Consider the following 25,539-nt stretch of genomic DNA (forward strand, 5'->3'; position numbering starts at 1 on the left):
GTGGTTGGTGTGTGTGGTTGGTGTGTGTGTGTGGTTGGTGTGTGTGTGTGGTTGGTGTGTGTGTGTGGTTGGTGTGTGTGTGTGGTTGTTGTGTGTGTGGTTGTTGTGTGTGTGTGGTTGTTGTGTGTGTGGTTGGTGTGTGTGTGTGGTTGGTGTGTGCGGTTGGTGTGTGTGGTTGTTGTGTGTGTGTGGTTGTTGTTGTGTGTGTGGTTGTTGTGTGTGTGTGGTTGTTGTGTGCGGTTGGTGTGTGAGGTTGGTGTGTGCAGTTGGTGTGTGAGGTTGTTGTGTGTGGTTGTTGTGTGTGTGTGTGGTTGTTGTGTGTGGTTGTTGTGTGTGGTTGTTGTGTGTGTGGTTGTTGTGTGTGTGGTTGTTGTGTGTGTGTGGTTGTTGTGTGTGTGTGGTTGTTGTGTGTGTGGTTGTTGTGTGTGTGTGGTTGGTGTGTGTGGTTGGTGTGTGTGTGTGGTGTGTGTGTGTGAGGTTGGTGTGTGTGGTTGGTGTGTGTGGTTGGTGTGTGTGTGGTTGGTGTGTGTGTGAGGTTGGTGTGTGTGGTTGGTGTGTGCGGTTGGTGTGCGAGGTTGGTGTGTACAGTTGGTGTGTGAGGTTGGTGTGTGAGGTTGGTGTGTGAGGTTGGTGTGTGTGTGTGGTTGGTGTGTGAGGTTGGTGTGTGTGTGTGGTTGGTGGGAAACTTAGGCTTTCCCCTCTTGTTCCTTCTCTGCCCAAGGACCGGTTCATAAAACACAGTGCGGCCTCCCACCCCTCACCTCCCACGCAGACATCATTCTGCTGGCCACTTCCCCATCCTTTCCTTCTAGCCATGCTCTCATCTTCCTGCACTCAAATAAGCGACCCCACATAGCGGGTAGATGCTCCAATGCCATCCCTTTCCCACTCCTATCACTCGTACCCTATGATCCCGTCAGCATGGGGACCTGAGTCTACAGTCAGGCTGTGTGGAAAATTCCACTAGCCGGAATTGTCCTTGAAAATATCTTCAGGAACCAGTTTCACGGTGGAAACTGATAAACAGTCTCCAGTAAGTCCAGCACAGATAATCATTATAACATACACATAAATTATATGTGTGCACATATGTATGTATGTATGTATGTATGTATGTATGTATGTATACACACATATTTTTAAGTAGATAGTCTAGGTTCAGTGAAAAAATCTAGACATAATGTACCTTCCAGGTTATGTACCCAAGAAGTGTCGTGAGTGTGCTCCATCGTGTGAACGACACTCTTTGAGGCTATTCACTAAACACAGACTGTGCACCATGGACCTACTGGGAGGATGTAGCAAGAGGAATAGTTACACTATTTGAAACAGAGGCTAACAGGAGATTTGCAGCTCATTCCAGGACTGATAACCCTGAAGGATGCTGAAATCATGTGTCATTCATACTTATTTTGCTTGGTGGCTCCTCCCTCGTGTCTTCAGTGATGTGTCTTCAGTGTCTTCAGTGACATCTTCACTGATCTGGAGTGGTGCGTCTGTGCAAGCCACAGCTCTGCTTCATACCCTGCTACTCATCACATTTGAGTGTTTAAGTCACTGTTTCAAGTCCAGATTTGATGCTTCTTTCAGGCTATGCATTCCACTGGGGCAAGGGTGATGTCCCCCTGTGACCTGCTGAGTCCCTGCACCTGAACAATGTTTGTTACATAGTGTTCCCAGGCCTTTACATGCCGACATTAATGTGGCTTTCCACTAGCTTGCTACCTTTAGGACATTACCAAACCTCTTTGGTTTCTGTGGCTGCCTGCCAAGGTATGTCTTGCAGCATGGCGGAGATGCTTCTTACAGATGATACTCAAGCCAAAACTGATCATTATCCTGACATGTGATAGCTTAAGACCATCTTGGCTAATTGCCACCTCATTAAAGTTGCATTTCCAACAGGCCTCACCCTCAATGCCCTTTTCTCAGTGTTGGTTTCTGTTGCAGTAACAACAGCAGCAGAGGCTTCTTGACTTTTTTGTTTGCTTGCTTATTTTTTTTGTTTGTTTGTTGATTTTTATCTTTAAAAAAAAAAGGTGTGAAAGTAGGGACCGATGAGTAAAGGCCTTGCTAGGTAGCCCTGACTTGTAAACTTGGTCCCAAGAAGTAAAAGGTAGAAGCGAATAAATCACTCCACAAAGCTGTCCCCTGATCTTTGTTTGCATGCCATGGTGTGTGTGTGTGTGTGTGTGTGTGTGTGTGTGTGTGTGTGTGTGTATGTATGTGTGTGTCCCATGCATATAGTGCACACCAATAATAATAAGTTTTAATTAAAAAATATTTTAAGACAATATATTCTGATCACGCTTTTCCCCTCCCAGATCCTCCCCGTTTCCCCACCCACCCAGCTCCATGTCTTTCATCTCTGTTTAATAAACAGACAAAAAACAAACAGAAACCAAGAACACACACATGCACATAAAAATGAAAACTAAAATCTATAAGCAAAAGATCAATAAGACCCCCCCAAAATAGCCCAAATAAATCAAAATTTATTTGCAGACAAAATGCTTGCAAAATTACCATTAATTTCTTTTTGTGTTGGCCAACTAAGTACTCCTGGGTATGGAGTCTACCATCTGGTTAATATATCCAGTAAGACTCCACTGGAGAACACTAATGTTTTCTTTGCCTGTGGATATCAGGGTCATATAGCTTCTTGGTTAGGGAGTTGGAGGCCATGTCTGTTTGCTCACCTCAGCCCTGGGGCCCTGACTAGCTTGAATCTATAGGCCATGTATGTACTTACATAGTCTCTATGAGTTTATATATGCATCAGTCTTGTTGTATCTGGAAGATACTGGTTTGTTGTTATTGTTGTTGTTGTTTTGATCTATCCATATCCACTGCCTCTTACAATCTTCTCTGCCTCCTCTTCTCCATAGATCCATGAGCCTTGAAGGGGGGAGGGGTTAATGAATACATCTCATTTAGGACTAAAGGCTCCAATCAGTCCACTTTATAAAGTGTCCAGGTGTGTGTCTCTATGTTAATTCCCATCTTCTGCAAGAAGAAACCTCTCTGATGATGGCTAAGTGAGGCACTGATCCATGGGTAGAACTAAATTCCATCTAGAGACATTTTGTTGTCATGTTTGCTGCTAGCAGAATAATACCATTTTTTCCCTGAGGCCCGTGGCATCTAGTCTCAGGTTCTTAATCACCTAAGCAGTGTCAGGTGTGTGTTCTGTCCCATGGCATGGACTTTGAGTCCAGAGTGGTTGGTTGCTCCCACTGTGTGTGCCACTGTTGCACCTGAATATTTTACAGGTCTCTATTGTTAGTGACAGTTTGTGGATGGTTTGACAATTACCTTTCTCCTCTGGTAGCATCCAGAATACCTTTCATTGACACAACTGCTACTTAGTATGAAAAAGATCATAGTTAGACAGTAGATTGACTTCTCCATTTTCAATGAATTGTGTAAGTGATGTCTTCAGTGATAGGGCCTTGCCATCAGTTTGTGGAGACAACTGGTAGTCTTGGCAATAATCGTTTCTGCTTGGGGGATTCCATCGTGACTCATTTTGCTAATGACTCAACAAGATGTAATCAATTGCTGTTTTTCCTTGGAGATTTTAACACTGGAGATGTCCTTGGCGGTGAAGATATCTAGCTGGGCAGTCCATCCCTCATTATTTGGTGACTCTAAGTAAATAAAACAAAAAATAAAATGTCAAAATTTGAAAAGGAAATTCAGGGCTGGAGAGATGGCTCAGAGGTTAAGAGCACTGGCTGCTTTTCCAAAGGTCCTGAGTTCAATTCCCAGCAACCACATGGTGGCTCACAACCATCTATAATGAGATCTGGTGCCCTCTTCTGCATATATGCAGGTAAAACAATGTGTACATAATAAATAAATAAATCTTTTTTTTAAAAAAGAAAAGGAAATTCAGCTAAAATATTTCAGAAGTTAAAGCAGAAAAATAATATCATCTCTGTAACATTCCCACGTTTAGTTTATTTTACTTTTTTTTCCATTTCATTTTATTTCAATTGAAACCCTGTTTTATATGCTATCTTATAACCTGAAGTTTTAAAGGAACATCACTGCATTTTCATATTTATATTTTATTATGATCTTTATGAGCCTCATTTAATAGCATACAATCTCCTCCTAATATATTTTTATTGTTTTGAGACAGTGTCTTTATATAGCTCTGACCCTGAACTTACTATGTAGAATAGGCTGGCCTTGAACTCACAGAGCTCACCCTGCCTCTGCCTCTGGGGTGCTGCGATTAAAGGCGTGCACCACTGCTACTGGCAGCCTTGTGATGTTTAAGGACTGAAGGTTAAGCAGTATCTGTCTGGTATATAAATGATATACCACAAGTATGCATGGGATCATTGCTTAGAACCGATTTCCTTGTCCTTACTGTAAACACAGATGGCTAGAGATGGAATCTCAGGTAAATATAAACTTTAAAATAGTTTTAATTTTGACTATACCTAAGCTATATTTGTTATAAAATACTTAGAAGATAGAAAACAAAACCAAAGCATCTCATGTAGCATTCCCTCTCGGAATACCCGCATTTTTGTACATTTGCTTTCTGTCTGTCTTTTTAATACATGTTAAAATATAAGATGCATTATATAGATCACACACACAGACAGACAAACACACACCCCACAAAAACTCCAAACCTTTAAATTGTTACCTAATATAATGATTTAATTAACAACATTATTCTTGGACTCATTTTTCCCTGGGTTTTTATTTCTATGTTGCATGTTCCTTTCTTTCTTTTTTTTTTTTTTTTACTCAATTTTCTTTGTAACTATTTCTGAAAATTTGAGGGTTTTCAAAGTATTTGTGTATGTAACTTTGTCTGTAGTTCATGTGATCTCTTCTTTAATGATTACTTTTTTTAATTAAAAAAATTGTATTTACTTAGCATTCAGAATGTCAACAAAAGAGCCACATTTTTTTTTCAATTACAGAGTGGTATTCAGTTAACAGAGCAAATAATTATCTTCCTATAAGCTGTATCATAGATAACTTAAGGCGAATAAAACAAAAACAAAAAAGGAAAACAAAAGTAAAACCAAAACCGCACAAAACAACAACAACAACAAAAAAGCCACAAAACTTACCATCCCCATATATAACTAATTTGTGCTGTCACCAACAAGAACCTGCTTTAAATTTCCATGCCAACTTCCAACCCCCAGACTGTACCAGGCAAGGTCATTGGCCATTGAAAATGCCACCAGGACAGGCCTATCTAAAGACACATTTGGTAGTGTGCTAACTATACAAAAAAGACACTGTACAGTTTAAAAACAAACCTTACACAGCCTTACAATTCAATTTTTTCTTTAAAAGGAGTGAGTTGTGTTCAGGGGGTTAAACGCTTTATAGACAAGGGAAAAAACTGCACTAGAGCCAACTTATTCATCATCATCTTCCTCCTCCTCCTCCTCCTCCTCCTCTTCTTTTTCTTGCTCTTTCCAGCCTTGACCTCCCCCTTCCCCTGCATCAGGCTTTCCTTCAGCTCTGTGGGCAGCTGTATCCTTTTCACACTTCTCCCTCAGCCTGGAAGCCTTCTTCCCACAGGGCTGCTTGCCATCCGCAGCGGTGTTGTTCCTCATCTCTCCTAGGGTCATTGCAACGTCTCTAATGGATAAGCCGGGGTGTTCTTCCTTGATTTGGGGGTGGTACTCAGAACAGAACAAGGCCGAAGGAGGCCTCCTGGGTGCATTGGGGTCCTTGAACTTCTTTTTCGTCTCCCCTTTGGGGGGGTGTAGGTTTTCATTTCTCTTTCTTAACGAGCTTTGTCAGCCTTTGCCATGTCTTCAGATTTCCCATTTTCCTTGGCAGACTTGTCTGCCACCTCTCTGAGCACCTCTTGGAGAACTCTGAGAAGCTGACAGAAGCAGCTGGGTGCTGCTTCTTGTGCTCCTCCTCCTCCTGGCAAGTTTGCACAGAGAATGCACATGAAGACATTTTGCCTCTTGGCTTCTTAGGATCTCCTTTGCCCGTGTTTAGTTGATTTTCATCTGCGAGGCTCAGGGTCGCCCGATGCCCGTTGGCTCACACTTGCCCTGGCACCACCTCTGTGGAGCTCAAGGTACTGCAGTGGCTGTCTAATGATTTCTTTTGTGTGTTATGTTAGATGTATGATTTGTGTGTATGAACGTCTGCGCACGGTGAGCATGCCTGCTACCTGCAAGGCCAGGTGAAGGTGTCAGGTCCCCCCGGAAACTGAGTCCAGAATGATTGTGAGCTGCCATGTAGCTGTTAGAAGCTAAACCTGGGTCCTCTCCAAAGCAATCTGTGCTCTTAACTGCTGAGCCACCTCTCTAGCCCCTCATATGATTTAATAAATTGAATTCCAGGTGTGGGTTTCCTAAGCAAAAAGGTATAGATGTCTTTAAGGAGGTTGTATAATGTCAAATTTCTCTCCAAAAATACTCTGCAGGATTATAAAAATTATAAAACATTAGAAAATAGCATGTAACAGTTATTTTAAGTGTTTTTAGCTGTTAGCATAGTTCAACCTTTCCCCTTGTTATTTATGCATATTATGAAGGCTCTTGACATAATGTAGAAATGTATTTTAAGTATCTTAATATAGTATTGAGTAAGGTATAGTAAATATACCTAAAATGTGAATATTGGAAGTTTTGGTTTTCTCTTTCATACTGGGCTACAAGATCCACCATTGTAAACTTCATCATCCAGCTGTGTCTATTTCCAGGCTCACAAAGTTACGATGGGCACTTCCTCTCTTTGGCGTCAAGGACTAGCCATGTCATTTTTCTGAGGCCTTGTCTTTCTAAGACCTGCGACTGTAAGGGTACAACATATTAGAATAATAAAGATAAATACAATCTTTCCATCCCAGATGGTTGGGGAGCCAGTTGCCACGCAAGCCTCCACTTCCCCACTGTCATTTTGACACAACTACTGTTCATTCATCTGTGGGAGGCGTAATCTGGTCCTCACAACAATACATGTCTTAAGACTTTTTCCATTTCTGTGTAGCGCTGTTTTCTGTTTGAGATTCCTGTTGACTTTCTAACGTGTGTGCTTATTTCAGTTTCTGCACTGCATCCGGTTGCCTCCAGATGGTCAAGTGTTGAGAGCTGGGCACTAAGGAGCTGCTGAGGACTTGCCTACACACATAGCACTATCACCTTTGACCCTCTGGCTGATCCTGATGGCTTGAGAGTAGAGAAATCCTCTACCAGCATATTTGCCTCTCTTCTATTCACTTAATCTGCGTCCCAGAGGAAGCTTCTAGTCTTCCGGTGTCGATCTGTAGGGCTGTATGCCTGACTGCTAGAGCACAGGGAGAAGCAGCTCGGTGGCTGCAAGCCTAGTGTGAACACTTGGCTCCACCTTCCAAACCATTCCATTTTAATTTCCGTTCTCTCGGTGCTTTGCATCCCGAATACTTCCCTTTCTCCCTTATTAGCCATTACCAATTACCAGACATTTAGTAGATAAAAGAAACCAGGTTGAAGAAGTATCAGTTCATTACTGCGCCTCACTTTCTGTCAGTCAAGCTTGCCTTCCTGACCCGAGGGCTTCCTCATCTAACTTCCGGATGTATCGTGACCACAGAGTCCTAAGCTTCTCCGTGTTCTTCATGGTGAACAACCGAGTCTCACTTTTGTCGTCCTCACAATCAACGTGAGATCCAGCTGTTCCGTATCCACCGCCGCTCATCACTGTGTGCCCTAGCTTTCAAATGTTCTTGCTACTATTAGTTTGTCGACTAAGTTTCCCTTGATAGTTTTGCATTTTAGAATAAAACCCAAAATATGTGCTAGTGTGGAAGTAGGGAAATTAGCCTTAGGCCATATTGGTGGAATCTAAAATGGTGCTGGTGTCATGGAAACTGTGAAGCCTCTCCTCAAGGAAAGCAAATTAAAACTCCACACAATCCAACACCATTCCTCTACGTGTATACACGGGATTAAGAGCAGAGGGCTCATATGGTATTTTTCCAGCCATGTTCATTGTATTATTTATAATAGACAAAAGGTGAAAGCAATCTATGGATCCACCAACGGGACATGGATAAACAGAAAGTGGTATAGAAATGCAATAAAGCACTATTTACCCTTCAAAAGCAAAGAAATTCTGCAGCATACCATCACATGGATGGACCTTTGCAGTAAGAAACATTATATACAGTGATACAAGCCAGACATGAAAGGAAAACTACCAGATGAGTCCCCCGAAAGGAAGTACTTCTGCTGTTTCAGTGTATCCCCCAAAATTCATGAACTGCCGATGTAGTCCCAGCTTTGTGTGATCACGGTATTTGGAGATGGGGCCACTGGGAAATAATGGGGACCTGGTGAGTTCATGAGGGATGATGGGCCCTGCACCATTAGGGCTGTGCTAACAAGCTTTCTGTCTCACACTTTGATACCTTTTGAAATTTCAACACCATATTCTTTCAATTTCCTGGCCCGCATCTACAACTGTGCATTAAATAAGGTGTCATCTTTCTTTGTAAATTACCCAGTCTGTGGCCTTTGGTTAGAGCCAAAACAAAAACAAAACCAAAACAAAACAAAACAAAAAAAAACCCAAAAAACAAAACCACATACTAAGACCATCATCTTAGCTGTGTTAGTGAGCCTTCCCTCACTGCCCTCACTCTAACAAATATCTGTGATAGCCATCTTATTCAGAGAAAAAGTTTCATTCGTCCCCCAGTTCATGGTGGGCCTGTGGCAAGGCAAGGCAGCACAAGGCAACTAGGCACACTTGGTGGGGGGAAGCAACTTTCCCCAGGATGGGAAGCAGAAGAGAAGAAAGGGTTGAGATTCCCTAGTCCTTTCAAGTGCTCTGCCTCCAGTGGCCGAAAGACTTCCCAGTAGAAATTCTGTGCCAGCTCTGGGTCCTAACTACCGCCCAATACTTAGTTGCCTGTGAGGAGACAGCCTTCCACACAGGGGACTTGAGGAGACCTTCAGATCCCAACTGTAGTGCTTGAGTGGGCCTGTTCACAGAGACAACAAGTAAAGTGATGCCGTGGCTGGGGAGCGGGGGAGGAGGTGCTGTTAATGGCTGATGCACATAGTCTCAGTTTTGCCAGATAAGTGTGTCCTGGAGATGGGTGATGGTTGTGGTTTGCCCAACAGTGTGAGTGCACTTCAAACAGTTAAGATGATAAATTTATACTATGTGTATCTTAGCACTGTTTTTTTAAGTGAATTAATAATTCCTTTTTAATTGTGTTTGGACCTCTTCTTGGAGAGGATAAAGACTAATAGTTGTAGTCAATCTGTCACTTAAACTGTAAGTCTGTTGCTTCTTACCTGGTAGTTGAAGAGGCAGAACCGTTTTGAAGTTTATTGACAGGCTGGTTGCAGAGGTAGTCACCATCAGGTAAGTCTCTCTGCCAAGTCTGAAGGAAGGTGGGGGTGGGGGAGCATAAGGGGTGGGGGGACTCTCATCTTCCTACTTCCTAGACAAGCTCCTTCACAGCTGATGAGTATTCACCAGGCCCCGTCTTCCAGCTCACTTGCAGATGGCAGTGGGGACAGCTAAGGTTACAGTCCTGTACCGTGTGGGCTGGGCAGCCTGGCCTGTGTGCACATGAGCAAAGCATGGCCGACACCGATGGGATGGAGCTGTCTGCAACATGGGAGGGGAAGCCTTTTCTAAGGAAGAGACTTCTGCATTGAGACTCCATGGTGAAGATAGTTTCAATAAGGTGACGTGTCGGCAAGAGTGCGCCTCAGAAGCTGTGGTACACATAAAGAGCAAGAAGTGGGAATGCGCCTGACTTGCTTGAACCACTGCGGCATGATGTGGTGAGAGGGGCGTGAGGGACGGGGCAGAAGACCTAAGAGTGTAAACACATGCGAGCCCCTGAGGAACCCAGTGCTCTCCAGGATAATCAGAAGCCACTGCGATGGTTTGCTGGCTTTCCCCCTTGCAGACACCAGATAGACATGATTAAATACTGTTGTTCACAAGGAGAATTATAGCCTGGTGGATAATGGAGGGCAGACGCCATCACTACAGTACAGCAGTGTGTCATGCAGTGTGCACATTAGAACAGGAGTGACTGTAGGGGAAAGTCAGTGTCCATGGCAAGACAGTTGAGCCTGGGGATTCCCATCCATATTCCCTCACTCTGACATTGTGCACCCCAGCACACTAACGTCTCAGGACTGCATGGTGCTCCGGAAACCTACCTGACTTCTTTCAGCTTGGCATTTCTCTGTTTCGTTTGCACTAAGAGCTGCCTTCCATCAACGCATAAACGTGTTTTTGAACTAGTGTATAAAATACTCTTGGAAATGCTAAATTCAGGCATGTGTGTATGTGGCTATACATAGCTCAGGGTGTGGGGCAGGTGGGCAGCTGGGAATAACCTTCCTGGAAATGAGGGTCTCCACACTGCCTCCTAGTGGATGCATGGAAGGTAGCAGTATGATGGCACAGGGAAGGCTATGCACAGAGGAAGAGGAGTTTGAGCTGGGGCGCGGGGAAGAAGATGCCTGTCCATCAGACTTAGGCAAGTGGGTTCATAAGCTTCAATCAGGAAAAGAAAGGGAAGTTGTTGAAGCTTGTTTAGTTTTGTTTTCTTATGTTAGTCTTCTGAGTTTTAAAAAAGGAAGGAGGGTAGCACGTGGCCCTCTGAGTGGAAGGTTTTACAGGAACTGCTCTGGGGGAGGCAGATCTTCTGCCTTGTCTGCTTGACTGGCCCGGCTGTCTCTGCACCTCTCTCCCCTGTGTGCTTCCCACTCCCAGGAGCCCTCTCTAGGAAGGCCAGGTGGAGCCTCGCATGCAGGAGTCTCCTGTATCAATTGCCTGCTTCCTCTTAATACCCATGGCTCTGTGAGCACAGCATGTTCTTGTCGTCTTACTGTTCCATAATTTTCTCATACTGGCACCTGACTTTCCCCTGCATTTCTTTTAGACTCACTTAGATATGACTTTTGCATAATTAGAGGCCATCACATTTCTCTGTGAAAAGACAAGTGCACACAGAGCAGAACGCAAGGGATGGGAGGTGCTCAGCCTCCTGAGGTGGGAGTGGAAGATACAGTGTGAGAAGAGAGCATCACAGCCCCTTCGCCATCTCCCCGTGTGCACCTTCCTATGCCACGTAAGACAATAGAGCTCACCAAGCTTAGCTTTGTGTCTTTGTCACCGGTGACTAATGAAAGAACCTCTTCCTATTCAGAGTGCCAAAGGTTTTCTGTTATTTTCATTAAAAAAAAAACATATGTCATTAATTATTTTAGAAATAAAGGAAAGGAGATCAGAAAGTTGCTAGTGTGAAATCACTTAATCGGTCAGGGACAAGGCATCATTTACATGAGGTTGCAGGTGCAAGGCGCACACTTCCGTACACAGGTGCATCATGTTCTAATTGATGAAGTGTATTTTATGGGAACTCTTACTTACTTTGATTGATGCGTAGAGATTTTGTGGGGCCTTTTAAAAGTACAGATCCTAGAGGCCTGCTTCCTTCATAACGGCGGATGAGAAGTCAGAGATCAGGCAGTGATTTGTGTTTTCCTGACTCTCAGGAGACTTTGAGTGTTAGAACCAGCTGCAGGCCAGGGATGGGGCTTGAACTCAGAGGAATTTTTGGTTTTGGTTTTGTTTTTCAGTGGTTGAGGTTGGGCCCAAACAGGTATATTTCTTAAAGTTCTAAAGTGATTCTCAGGCATGGCAAGCATGGAGTTGTGGTACTTGCTGTTGTCAAACTAGTGGGATAGAGCAGATAAAAAATAAAGGGCTGGACTAGTGAGAACACAGGAGATCTGGGAAAGTGGGCTTGACACTTCTCTTTCTCTCTGTTTCTGCCCTTCCTCATTTCTGTCCCTCTTTTCTTCCTCCCACTTTCCACGTGAGGCAGTACAAAGATGGGTACATTGGAGTGGGATTTAGGTTCAATCAGCTGGCATCAGTTCCCAGTTTTACTGCTTACTAAGTTGTAAGCTCGGTTTCTCCAGATGAAGAAATGAGAATCTAATAGCTGCCTTTTAGGTATTAATAACCTATATTTTATTTCTCATTTCCCTTTCTACTTACCCTATCAGATCTAAAGGCTTTATCATCATTCTTTTTTTAAAAAAGTACTAATGTGTATGAGTGTTTTACTTATATGTACATCTGTGCACCACATGCAATCCTGGTAGCTGAGGAAGCCAGAGAAAGGTATCAGATCCCCTGTCTGGGTTAGAAGAGATCCCTTGAGCCTCCTGTTTACCACTGAGGGGTACAGACCATCCAAATGCCCATTTTTTATCGTACAAATGAGTTACTGAACTGCTTGCTGGCTGTCGCAAATCAAGTAAAACAAAATACATACGTGGCAAACTGTAAGATTCTGACCTTATCCTGCACCCTGAACTCTGCCCACTCCTGATATGGACCTAAGTCAGCTCACAGCCCTTGCTGCAGGGCCTTGTGCTAGTCAGGCCCCCTAAAGAACTGAAGCAGGGGTGAGCGTGTGTGGGGGGGGGCAAGGGTGGACTTTCTGTAAGAAATTACCTCACACAGTGTCGCTAGACCTGCTGGTCAGGGCCAGCCCACGTCGAAAGTTATGAGGGACAGGAGGGCCGTGTTATAGTGCTAGTATCGCCCCAACATACTCAAGTGAGATACAGGAAGAACAGTACTTCAAGTCCAGAGGTGTGAAAAGCACTGCCCGTTGGAAGGCCACCAGGCAGGCAGTACCTCCTCGGGTCCTCACTGGGTAATTGGACAAGCCCATTTACATCTCAGGTGTGAACATAAGTATCACCCCAAAATGCCTCCCTGAGATGCTCAGAGTATTGTTTGATCAAATATCTAGACATCATGTGGCCAGCAGAGCTGCTCAGTTTCTCCCCAACAGGCAGATGAGCAGTGTAAATCATTCTCCCTAGCCCTTCATACAGCTCTCCCACCTCACTTCTTAGCCTTGTCCATTCCTCTCTGTGTGGGCCAGCTTTCCCCTCCACAGCGAGCACACCTAAGCTCAACCAAAGCCAGGAGGATTGCATGTGGCTCACAGTTTAAGAGACTACAGTGCACAGTTGCTCGGCTATGGCTTTCGGGCAAGTGGCAACATAAACCATCGTGCCAGGGAGTGTATAACCTGCTGCAGTTTATCTCGTGGGTGTTAGGATGCCAAGAGAGAGGGGAATGGGCCATTGCTATCTTTATATCCATACCTAGATGACCTAACTTCCTTCTGTTAGGCCACAGCTCTGAAGCGTTGCACTTCTGAGAGCACCAGAGGCCGGTGACCAAGCATGTGAGTCTTTGGAGACCATTGAAAATCCAAACCCCAGTATTCTGGGAAAGCAAGGTCCGTTTGCCTAACCTTGACACTCACAGATTTCATGGTCAGATTGCCTCCTTTCCCTTACAGTATACTTTGCAATAAAGTCTGGCCCAACTCTGGATTGCTTTTAAACAGAAAAAGAAGCAAAGCAAAACAAAACAAAACAAAGCAAAGCAAAGCAAAGCAAAACAGTTAAGTATTCAGTTTCAAGACATGGTTAGATAATGTGGCATATCTTAGAGAGAGTATGATACATCCTCCCACCCCCGTGTGGTGCAGTGCATGTGTGTGTTGTTTGTATGTTTTTGTATGAGTGTGTAAGCAAACATGTGTGCACATATGCATGTAAAAGACAGAGGCCAACAATGTCTTCTCATTGTCTAACCCGACCGTGGAGCTCACCAATCAGCTGGAAAACAAGCCTCAATGCTCTTCTGTTCTGTTACCCAGGGCTGAGGTTACAAATGTGTGTACTTTTACTTCTGGCTTTTTAAAAAAAAATCTGGTTGCTGGTGATCAAACCAAGGTCTTCATGCTCAGCACTCACTTTGGCAGCTAAGTTATCTCCACAGCACCATGATACATTTTCTAAAAGAGAACATGATACTCACTGATGAGGAAAGACATCTGTTGAGCTTAAAACATGGACATTAAGCTTATATAAACATATTAATTGTTCTATAAAGAGAAGAATAAGGCATATCTTCATATTGTGGAAGAACAATTGTGTGATACCTTCTCATGATTTATTACTAGTTATCTCTGGGAAAAAGGAAATTTAAGGGGAAATTATTTTTTTCTTTTCACTGTTTTTATTTCTATTTATATAAGGAAATCTTTCTACCTTCAACTTCATGTTCTCCATATTTTTTTTAAGTTAGCTCTTGTTTACACTGGGGCTTAGTGGTCTGCTCTTATGAGTGTCCAGCCTGGAGTACTTCTCAAAGGATATGCAACCCCAAATGCCATTTCTGGAAACAGCTCTAAAAGATGACCCTTAGCCCCTTTCTCCTCCCCTACTCCACCCTCTCTTCCTTTCTCCTCCCTCCTCCAGCTGGTTGGAGGGAGCCCAACGCCTCTTGGAGTCTGGAGCTGGTTCTTGCTATGGTCAGTGCTTCCCTCTGGGAGCACCTTTGGTGGCCTGGGTAAATGACCAGGGTGCCTGGTGACTCTTCTTGGCTTTGAGCCAATTATCTTTGATGATTTTACCTAAAACCTGTTTCCTTTCTCAGATCCTTTGTCCAAAGACTTAGACATTTAAAATGAAGAAGTTAGATTTTGTTTCATTCATGAGGTTTGAACTTTGTATTTTTATCACTGCATCCTTGGACTGTGAACTGAATACCTGCGTCAGCCTTTCGGCATGTCCTTCTTGTCCTTCTCTCCTCAGAACAGGATTGTGCTAGTGTTTCCATTTCAGGGCGAAGGATTATGGCTGCTGCAGGGAAACGTTTATAAAACACAGTCATAGTCTCCTCTTTCTTCATGTAATTAAGATGCTTCTGAATTCTGATGAAATCTGCGATAAGAACAGAAGCTAGTGTTCTGTCAGGAGAACTAAACAATAGGCAGCTTGGCGCTTTTGTCTTTGTGCTCGGTGTTCTCACAGCCTGTCCTTTGAAGCATGATGCTTGTTACATTCAGGTAGGTTCTGTCACAGCAGCTTCTCTCTGTGCCCCTGTATGCTCTGAGTCCCCTTTGTCTGACCCATGCATCTGTCCTCCACTCAAGGTGATCGCACTCAGAGCCTGCCATCTCTCAAGTATTTCATCTGGGCTTCTGAGATCTTCCAACTAAACTTGACTGAAGAGAGACACATTGTTGTCTCCTTTTCATCATCCGTCCAGTAAAACGGTTGGTTGTTGGGACAACAACATAGAAAGTAGGTCATTGATAACCACATGAATTCTTTAAACAAACTTGACCACAGAAAATTCTAGCATATGGTCCTTATAAAGGTTAAAGAAAAGAAAATATTTTCATTGGGAGTTGGTTTTAAGTTACTATTGGTCTTATCCAGAGAGAAAACGAGGTTGGACTCAGGGATCTCTCTCTCTTTTCCTTTATCTTTCCTTCTTAGGTTTGGAGATAATGGCTGAAAAGAAAGAAGGGGGAATATAGAAATATATATGGATGATAAGACAAAAAGTATATTAGCGAATCTACTCCTCAACTCAAGGCCATAATTGTACTCACAAGGTTATTTTTAATTCATTGGTATAAAAATTTGTATATTGATGCTAAATAAGTTTGATTTTGATAGATTGGTATAAAATTCAAATTTAAGATTATTCTTCACACACATTATATATATTTCTACTCTAATATGAGGTATTGTACCCATACCGCTCAAGTAGAATACAAGGTTTACCTCCAATACTCTGAAAGTGCTGTTGCAGGCTGTTTAGGATAAGTAAGTTAGACAAGTTAATTATCAGTTGATCAAACTCATGGTCATGTCAATTACTAGTCATTTATATCACAAGAATATACATCCTAGTTGTTGAACAGATAGATACAATTCTATAGACAGATAAGGTAAAATACTTAGATAAGGTCTTCCAAAACCTCAGACTCCTACAGAGTATGGCATTTAAAGATGTTTTTATTGTTTTAAGAATTCTTTGACAATAAGACAGGTTAACTCCTGGCAACACCCAGCCTACCTCAAAGGAGATAGATGATGAACATCACATAACCTTCTTATGGAGATGGCTTCAAATGTGGCATTATAAAAAACTTGAAAACAGTATTCTGTAATCATTTATCTTAAGCAAGAAGAAGGAAGAAGGAAAGAAAGAAAAGAAAAGAAAAAGAAAATATTTCAGATACCCCTTTCGCTTACAAATGTATCATTTCTCTATAAGAATCTGTAAACCTTCTGTAATCTCTGTAAGAATTGGTTGTCACTGGGATTGGTTATGATTATATTATATTGACTGTGCTGAGTAAATACATAGCCTGTGTAAAACAATATGCTAGTCATCACATGCATGTACACGCGTGTGTGTGCGCGCGCACACACACACACACACACACACACACACACACACACACGCACGCATGCACGCACGCACAAGCACACGTTCACCCTCTTAGCACACACACTTAGCACCCTCTCCTGAGCCATATCTACATTCTTGATGGCTAGCCTGTAGGATGGGCACCACTTCCGCCCTCCATAGCCTCAGTATCAGACACAAGAAGCACCCAAGACACACTGGAGCGACAGTGCTCTTGAATATTAACAATGGCCTTTATAGATGGGTTTTTATGATGTTTATCTACAAAGGATCTGAGTTTAGAGGGCTATGCAGCCAAAGTCAGATCAAACTGGCTGCTGAACTCACACTCTTCATAATAGCACTCTGGCTCCCTGTCAAAAATGTGAGGAGTGGGGCTTTAAACAGAGCACTTCTAAGATGAAAATATGCTTTTCAAAACAATAGCAGAAAGCCTTTTCAAGGGTGAAACAGTTGGAAAAAAAAGAAATAATATGTAATTTAGTGTTCATTGAGAATAAGCAATTAATCGTGCCCTTTGGGGGTGAGTTTAGTCTAGCTTATTTGCACATGAAAGTACAAGACTGGCTTCCTCTCTATGAAAGTAAGACATCTGGTTAGAAAGTGAAAAATTTGCTCAATTACCTGAATCGTGTTTGGTCTACATGATAGAAAAGTCCCAGATGTCTTGAAATCACCAGATGTTTGGCCTTGTGTGGTTACACCAGCCCCGCTGACTGGCCCCTCCTGTGAGAGTTGCTGCTTGACACCCCACAGAGGCAGCCATTGTTAAGAGGCTGTTATCATCTGTGAACCAGCAGTGTGCACACAGGAGTCTAGACTGCTCACCCACACTGGCCTCTGACAAGGTGTTCACTGGGCTATGCTGAAGCAGTAAATGGAATCACAAAAAGATGCACAGTCATTAAAGGAATAGCCTTTATTTTGAGATAAATCACTTCTTGTCCTATTAGTGGTCAAATAGTCTGTCCAATACTGAATTGAGGGTTTATTTAAAAAAAAAGTCATTAGAACAAAAGCTTAAAACTGAGAAACGTAGGTCTGTCTGTAGGATTTATTTTTAATACGTAACTTCATTGAACTGTGATAGGACAAATTAAAGTAGTGAAACCCCTATTTCAAACCATGTAGTCCCTGGAGCAAAATGGGAGCTAAAACCACTCCTCCCTGAGTCTCCTTTTCCGAGAAGTGGTGATGCTCTCCGGGCTGATCCGCTTACATAGCTGTAAGAAAGCCATAGTCATCTGATGCTCCAGGCTTTTACTGCCACAATAGCATTTCCCTTTGGAACCAGCATTTAGTGCTTGAAATAATTCCAAAGTGAACAGTTTCTACATTCCTGCTTCAAACATTTCATTCTGAAGATTCAGCGTAGAAGCATGCATTAAACCTGAAAATCAGGAAAGACAAATCCCACAATATTTAGAGTGTAGGGGGCATGGTTTTTGTTTTTTCAAGACAAGGTTTCTCTGTGTAGCCTTGGCTGTCCAGGACTTGTTTTATAGACCATGCTGGCCTTGAACTCACAGAGATCCACCTGCCTCTGCCTCTTGTCGTGCTGGAATTACAGGTGTGTGCCACTGCACTTGGCAAGTTCCACAATGTTTGAGCCAAATTTAAAGGGAGCTTTAATTAAATGCTGGGCTCTGGCCAGGACTGGTAGACAGTTCCCAGAAAACGGCAAGGAGTCACGTGTCACAGAGGCTTATAAAGGCAGTGACATACTTCCTGCCTGCCTACATCCAATCAGGGACCAGCACACATCCTGATGCATTTCCTGCCTATGTCCCTCCCACCTACGTATGATCAAGCACATCCAGTGCAGTTGTGTCAATCAAACCCATTTAGGGGAATGAAAATATAAACAATGGTTTCTAGCATTTCAGGAAGTATCTGTCCTTGCGCAAGGAACTTACTGCAGGTTAGAGGCAGTTTAGTTTTATGGACCTCTTAGGCACATTAATTAAAGATTAAAACATAACTTTGGCTCTCATCGGTGATCGCAGGGAGACACTTTTCTGTGGTGGCACACTGAATTCCATTACTGTGAACATTTTAACACCTTTCGTGGTTTCTTCAGCTTGCTCTCATGACCTCAAAATCATGTATCTCGCCACACACTAATGTCACAGACCCCTCAAGCTTTTCAGACTCAGTCGGAATGAAGGACGTGATCTCTCTGTGCTGGGCAGTGTCCAACATGCCTGGTCCATGGAGCTGTAATAACTGTAAGTTATCATACATGCTGCAGATGACTCATACTTGCTGGTCTCTTGTTGTACGTGTGATGTCAGCAAATGTACTTCCTTGGAATTATCTTGACTAATTATCATTACCACTCTGAGAGGAAAATAGCATTAATTTTAGCATTCTTATGAGCATGGAAGTTTGCAGGGTCATAAACCCTGAAAGTAGTAAGGCCATGGACTGTATCCACGCCTGTGCATGACCTAACCTGAACTCCACAAGCTATGCTAACCTGCCTGGCTGGGATGGCACAGTTAAAAGAGCTGTGTCCTCTGGGCCTTTGTCATTGAAATTAGAAGAGTTAGGTGCAAGGAAAAAGAAGCACCGACTGATGTAACTCCAGACACCACACTGTGGGGTTCTAGAGGAAAGAGCGATTAATTAGGATCTACCTAGGGAAGAATTTTAGGAGGTAGCCTGAGGCGAGGTGAGAACAAAATGGGTCACCAGCAATTATCTAGAGAATTAGGTCATTGCAGGTGTCAGAGCTAATGATTTCCACCTAAAAGATGACAGCTATGCCCTGCGTGGCTCAGGACTGCCTCCTACACTTCTGGGACCTAATGAATTTTGCCAGCTATTCTAGACTCTATGTGACCTATGGCCCTGGCTTCCTTTTGCGTGTTGGGGAGGGAACAGAGTGGCACTCCATAGCAGAGCTACGGAACCTGGAGGAGCCTTGTGAGTCAGGAGCCCTGTGTTGAGTCCGGACTCTGCTCCCATAACTGCTCCACCCTCAGAGAGCCAGTTGCCTCTCCAGCTTCCTGGTCTCTAAGGTAGATGTTTTCGGCATGTTAGAATTTATGGCTCTTGAGAATTTTGTTCCCATACACACCCTACCAGTGGCGCTTTGCTTTTCCCTCCACTGCAGTCCGTACCTAACCTGTTTTCCCTAAGTACATGGTAAGTTGGGAACATTTCAGGCTTTCGAATCAGACAAGTGAATCAAACCCCAAAGCAATACTCAAACAAAGTCCCTCGCTCTCTCCCCTCCTTCGGTAACTGAACACAATTTGAAATTGTTTTGTGCTTTTGCTTCCAATCTATAAAATAATAAACTCTAATATTTAGACACCAAGTTACAGAACCTAATTCTACTGCTTTCCAAAAGAATTCTTCTGTCATTGCTTTGTCACTAGGATGGGAAGTTATACGAACAGAAATGTTCCAAGAACAGTTACCAAGTCTCACAGACGTGAATGATTATGTTGTGGAAATACAGGTTGTTTATGCTGCTCTTCAGCTCACCGACCTATTGCGAGAACTAGCTGCTAATTGGACTCTTTGAACCAGCTTGTCTAGCTGGGCAGAGCTGGCAGCTGTGTTCTGTAAGAACATGGTAGCTGTGGTCTCTTGCTGCCGTAGCATCCTCTGTGCCAAGGGAGGGGTGGCAGCATGCTTCCTGCCATTTGCTGGATATACATTACCCTTGAGTGCTTTGTTGTCCTGAGTTAGAAATGACTGTGGACCACTGGTGGGGTTATAGTAGTTTCCTTACGCCTGTACCACCCAGGATTGAGAGGTACATGTTTGCACTTCTGTTTACTCTCTACTGATTCCTGGCATGTGTAGGCATGTATAGGTATGCAGCTTTAACCTTGTCCAAGTTGATTGGTCCATGTCGTGTAGTCTTTAAAAAAATGTGTAAGTTTTGTTAAGTGAACATTTCTTTTTTTTTTCAGTTTGTATGATACTTTAATTTTGTAAATAATTTTATTCTTCCCTACTTTGCATGATTTTTTTTCATTTCCTTAATATCTTGATTTTTTAAAAAATTTATTCTTGTTACATCCCAATGGTTATCCCATCCCATGTATCCTCCCATTCTTCCCAATGGTTATCCCATCCCATGTATCCTCCCATTCTTCCCTCTCTCCCATTTTCCCCTTATTCCCCTCCCCTATGACTGTTCCTGAGGGGGATTTCCTCCCCCTTAGCCAATGGACAGAACATTCTCCACAGTTGAGTGGAGATTGGGGTATGACTTTCACACGAATCCTGGTGCCCCATATTTGACCATGTCCCCAGGAGGGGGAGACCTGGTGGCACTCAGAGGAGGGATAGCAGGTTACCAGGAAGATAAATGAACATTTCTTAAAAAAAAAAAAAAGTATATTGTAGACACTTGGCAGTGAGAGAAAACAGATGTGGAAAGAAATAAAGTAGTCTGTGGGCTCCTGTCCTTTTTATGCTGGGATGGATGGAACCTAACACTGGGAAACAGCATATATTAGTTATTTAAAAGTGGTTAAAGTACAGGATGTGCTTATTAATACCAAGTGCACGTCAGAGTGCAAAGCCAAGGGTCTCCACTAACAGATGTAATTCAGAGGTGGCATTAGACAGGACTAGTGCCTGCTACAAAGGTCTTCTTTGTCATGATCCTTGACCTGTTTTCCACCCTGGCACAACGTGTGGCTCACGGTGGATGCCAAGTCACCATTTCTTTAGCAAGCGATAAAGAGTATCATACAGTTTGATGGAGCTCAGTAATGGAAATGGAATTTAATTTCTAGTTACAGTGCCATGATTTCTAGGAGGCATATCAGAAGCTGTCCTTAAAAACTGGCCAAAAAAAAAGTGATAGGTTTGGGTTTCTTAGGAATTTTCTGGTTGGATGAATTATCCTGGACAAGTGTAACTCCAATCCAGGAGCCAGAACTACTGTAATCTTTTCAGCCATCTTTCACTGGTTATCCCAGATCTAGGAAATCCCCAGAGCTGACCTGCCGTGTGATTTGAGTCAGGCTAGGCCTCACCATTCTCTGGAACCACCCAAGCATGTGCCACATCTGTGTGAAACAGCAAACTTAACAATTGCTGCCGACTGCTTTTTCAACATTGCTTGTATAGCGTTTGAGTATTGTATGTTCTTGGTTTTGTCACCCACTTTTAAATCAGATGGAAAGTAGTAGGTTGAGTCTGAAAGAATTCCAGGTCTCTCTCCACTGGCAGGGCAAAGTGTCCTTTAGCGCAGTCTTGAACACAGTCTGCTTAGCCTGTTAGCCTTGCCCAACCGAGCTGGTATGAGCATTCCACAGCCAAGCACGAGGAAGCAGGGTCGCATGCCACCCACGCCCAAACCTCTCTGACATTTCCGTGGGCCTGGAGCCAAATCCCCCACCACCACCCTGTGTTTCATCTCCCTCTCAGAATACAAAGGAACACTGAACCTTCCAGTTAATTCAACACCCTGCCCCCTTCCTGGAGAGGGTAACAGTTCTAAGGACCATCATAATGCATCTTCTGTCTCCCTGCAATCCACATAGTCATTAATTTCTTCTGCTGACATCAGGAAAGAGGATTATGTGTGTGTCTGAAACTGTTCCCAGAGTGCTCATTAGTCATAGATAATTGAAAAACTGGTAGGGGAAGGTTTGGTGTAACAGGAGCCCGGCTTGTGAGGGGAGACTGCAGCCACCCGGTAATTGTGGGCTCCAGCTTTGACCACTCAGGCCAAATCTGCCCATTCAGATGGGAATTCACGGAGCCCAGGAGTCCCCAGGGCCATCTGCCATGCCAACGTGAACATGTGTGCGCACCAGGGGGAAGGTGTAGGTGAACTGCCCCTGACTTTCTCTCCTGTTTTCAGCCCAAGCAACAGGACTTGGAAATAATGTGGGGAATCTGCTTTCATTTTGTTTTTTTTTTTTTTATTTAAAGCTAAGCCCATTTGGTTTGATTTAAACAGACAAACAAGGTCATGATCAGGAAGGACACAGATGATTCACAACACATCCTATCTGTGCTGTTACAGTAATCAGTGTTTTTCTAGAAAATTTTGGGAGTACATGTGCTTAAATGTTTGTAGTCTTTGAAAGGATTACAACTGTGATCACCAGATGAACACTATTCACCATCCTGGCATTGTCCTTACTTTATTTTGGACTTTTTTTTTAGATTCACAACTAATTCTTCCCCATGTATTTTAATAACTATCTAGGATTCTGCTGAATACAGGAAATGCTTTGTTTGCTTCCTTTCATTCTGTTTGTTTGTTTGTTTCAAGACAGGGTTTCTCTGTGTAGCCTTGACTGTCCTGGACTTGCTTTGTAAGTCCACAGCGATCCACCTGCCTCTGCCTTCAGAGTGCTGGGATCAAGGGCATGCGCCACCATGCCCCGCCTTTCTTTCTTTCTTTCTTTCTTTCTTTCTTTTTCTTTCTTTCTTTCTTTCGGCAGAAGAGAAGCACCTTTAAAACTATTATACAAGAAGTGCTTGTTCAAAGAAGAACATAAGAGATCATGGGTTAATAAAAAGCACAAACTCACCCACACCCACATTAGAAACATATTTTCTGTGTTTTATCTCCTCGGAATGTACTTTTATAAATTCATCTACCAACATTATTATTTTTACCATTTCTTCTGTATAGTAGCTGGTGGCCTGCATTTTTCACTTGTTAGGGTATTTGAAAGATAAAATAATGTTTTATATGCTAGCATTCCTTCACACAGTACCTTTATCTTTTTAAAAACCAAATCTGAGGATCAAGAGTGGGCAGGTTCTCATCTCACTGCCTTGCTATCTGCAGCCACATGCAGCCCCTCTCTTAGGCACCCCCTGTTCTGCACCCCTCCTGGGTGCTTACGTTGGTAATAGATAGGATACGTACATCAACTCCTGGCCCCCTTGGCTCCCTGGAGTGAACCACCATTTGCTTTGATGGAGCCATGTCCTGGAACATTCTAATTCTACTATAATAGCACCCGTTGTCCACTTTTGGGCATCATCCCAACCATTTCCCAGGTGCTATCTCTACCCTGAAGATCTCGCTCGTTCTCTGAGTGTTGGGAGCCCTGCTGTGTCCCTTCGGCACACCATCTGTGTTCTACCCTTCTCATGCCTTCTCCCTGTTGAGTATCTTGCTTTCCCCTCATCTTAGTCCCAGATATCAGTGTGAATCTTTTAAAATCCCAGGGGCTGCTTTCACTTATTTGCCAACACCTAGAGCTTGGCCCAGGGCAGGTGCAAGTCGGTATTGACTGTCTCCTAAGCATCACTTCTAGCTGGGTTATGATGAGTGAGTGGCTCGATGAAGCACAGAAGAGATTGCAGATGCTGGAGCGGTGACATCGTGATTAGTTCTGGGAAGAGCAATGCTGCGGTTTATTAAACTTTATGGTGAATGAAAACTTTATCACATGGCACCTAGCAGCCCTTGTCCCTCTAAGGTGCTTCTGGCTGAGCAAACATGGATGAGGAGGGGGGTCTCTTGAATTCTCACACTTTCTGTTTTTTTCTGTGTCCTTCTGGTTTGGATAAACAGAGTTCCTTCTCGTTTGTGGACAGACAGATGATTCTTGAAGGCTGTGGTTCCGCTTTAAGGGGGGTTATTCATCACGGTGAACATTAACCGTTCTTCCTAGATCACTAGCCTCCGAAGGCTGGCTCACTGCCCTGGGGCAAATTCTCTGAGAACAGAGCTGAGACAGAAGTGGTACACGTTGTTGACTGAGAACGGCTACCGGCGACAGAGGAGACCATCAGTGGATACAGTTCCATGTCCTCTTAGCCAGCCAAACAGAGTGTCGTACATTAGGGGCCCCGGCATCCTTCCCTTCTGCACCGAGTCACAGGACATGGGCCCTAGAAAAAGCATCTGCTGCTGAGGAGACCCGAAGGACTCGAGGCTGGCAGTGGCCACTCTGCACCCTCAATCTTTTGAACTAGTCAACTTTTCCTTTCTTGATAAGGGAATTCAGCCCATGGCTGCTGCTGCTGCTGCTGCTGCTCCTCCTCCTCCCGTTCACCCTCCTCCTCCCCTTCCTCTTCTTCCCCCTCCTCTTACTCCTCCTCCCCTCCTTCCCCTCCTCACTCCCTCCATCAAAGCATCCACCATGATCAGTTCTTTCTTGCTCTGCAAACCCTCTCATGTCTTCTCTGTCCCTGCCTCCCATTTTCTCTTCCCTTCATGACTCTTCTCTCTTTGATGGTGGATGAACTCACAGCTGTTTTCTTTCCTAGTCTCAGCCACAGCCTCTCCTCAGTGTTGCTGGAATGAGCTTCTATAAAGCCGCAAACCGAGCCCCTGCTCCCTTGTGTCACCTGTTGCGTGGAATCTGACGGTGTCAGTGCTGAGGCCCAGGCCTCACAGTGTGACTACAGTAATGCTTGTTTTAGGCTATGCTCTCTTGATCCTTCCATTTATTCATAGCACGTTTGCCAAAAATTCATGCTTCTGACATCAGAGTAGAAGATCCGATGTCAGAGAACCTAAGGCCCACCTCTAACTCTCAAGCTCTGGGGCTGCAGGAAGTTTACTCCTCGGAGGACTTCTGCTCCCTGCCACCCACCTGTGAGATGGGAACGGAACAGACAGTGTCGCAGCCTTCATAGATGCTGCTAGCTAAATGAAGTTCATCCCAGGAAGGGTGTCTGTCATGTTATGGAATATGTATGGTGACATAACCTAGATACTGTACGCAATCTAGAGCACAGCTTCTCCTCATCTTGTGCCCTGGGGATTCAGCCCAGGCCGAGGTTAGCCGCCTTCTACCCTGTTTCTGTGCATCTGAACCATGTTTGCTAGACCAGCACAATTCAGTGACACACTTCTAGTCATAATAATAAAGTAAAAAAAAAATGGATGAATTAATTCTGATATGTCTTATTTAATTTGACAGATTAAAAAAAAATTTCACCACACAATTGGTCTAACAATTCTTTTCATTGTGCTTAAGGATAAAGTTCAGGTGATCCTATCCATACCAGACAAACACAGTACCACTGAAGTATACGCCCCCATCCTGATATAAAGTTAATAGTGAGATGCTTTACTTTCACTTTTACAGACTGAATGACTCTTTGGTGTATGTTCTATTTTTTTTTTCTCACCAAACATATCACAATTCAGATACTAGATTTCCACTGGAAATTTTTCTTTTCTTAAAACAATGCTGGAAAAGTAAGTTTACACACTCAGCTTATTCCAAATGTACCTTGCTTTTCAGAATGCAAATTCAATCTGCTTTTTACATTTTAAGTGTAAATTCATTGAGA

At 43.5% G+C, this 25,539-nt stretch overlaps 1 protein-coding gene and 1 pseudogene across 8 annotated transcripts in view; one reads left to right on the forward strand and one right to left on the reverse strand.

Moving 5' to 3' along the window:
* FGGY (FGGY carbohydrate kinase domain containing) overlaps positions 1-25,539 on the forward strand; it is a 375,878-nt gene that overhangs the window by 155,212 nt on the left and 195,127 nt on the right. The gene's annotated exons all lie outside the window — the stretch shown is intronic.
* On the reverse strand, positions 5,400-7,683 carry LOC311597140 (high mobility group protein B1-like; annotated as a pseudogene). The gene is made up of 2 exons: positions 7,535-7,683; positions 5,400-6,016 (listed from the first exon to the last, which is right to left on the reverse strand). The product of its transcript is annotated as a high mobility group protein B1-like (transcript).

This window comes from Acomys minous, assembly GCF_964271855.1.
Source record: "Acomys minous genome assembly, chromosome: 1".
In the NCBI taxonomy this organism is placed as follows: Eukaryota; Metazoa; Chordata; class Mammalia; order Rodentia; family Muridae; genus Acomys; species Acomys minous.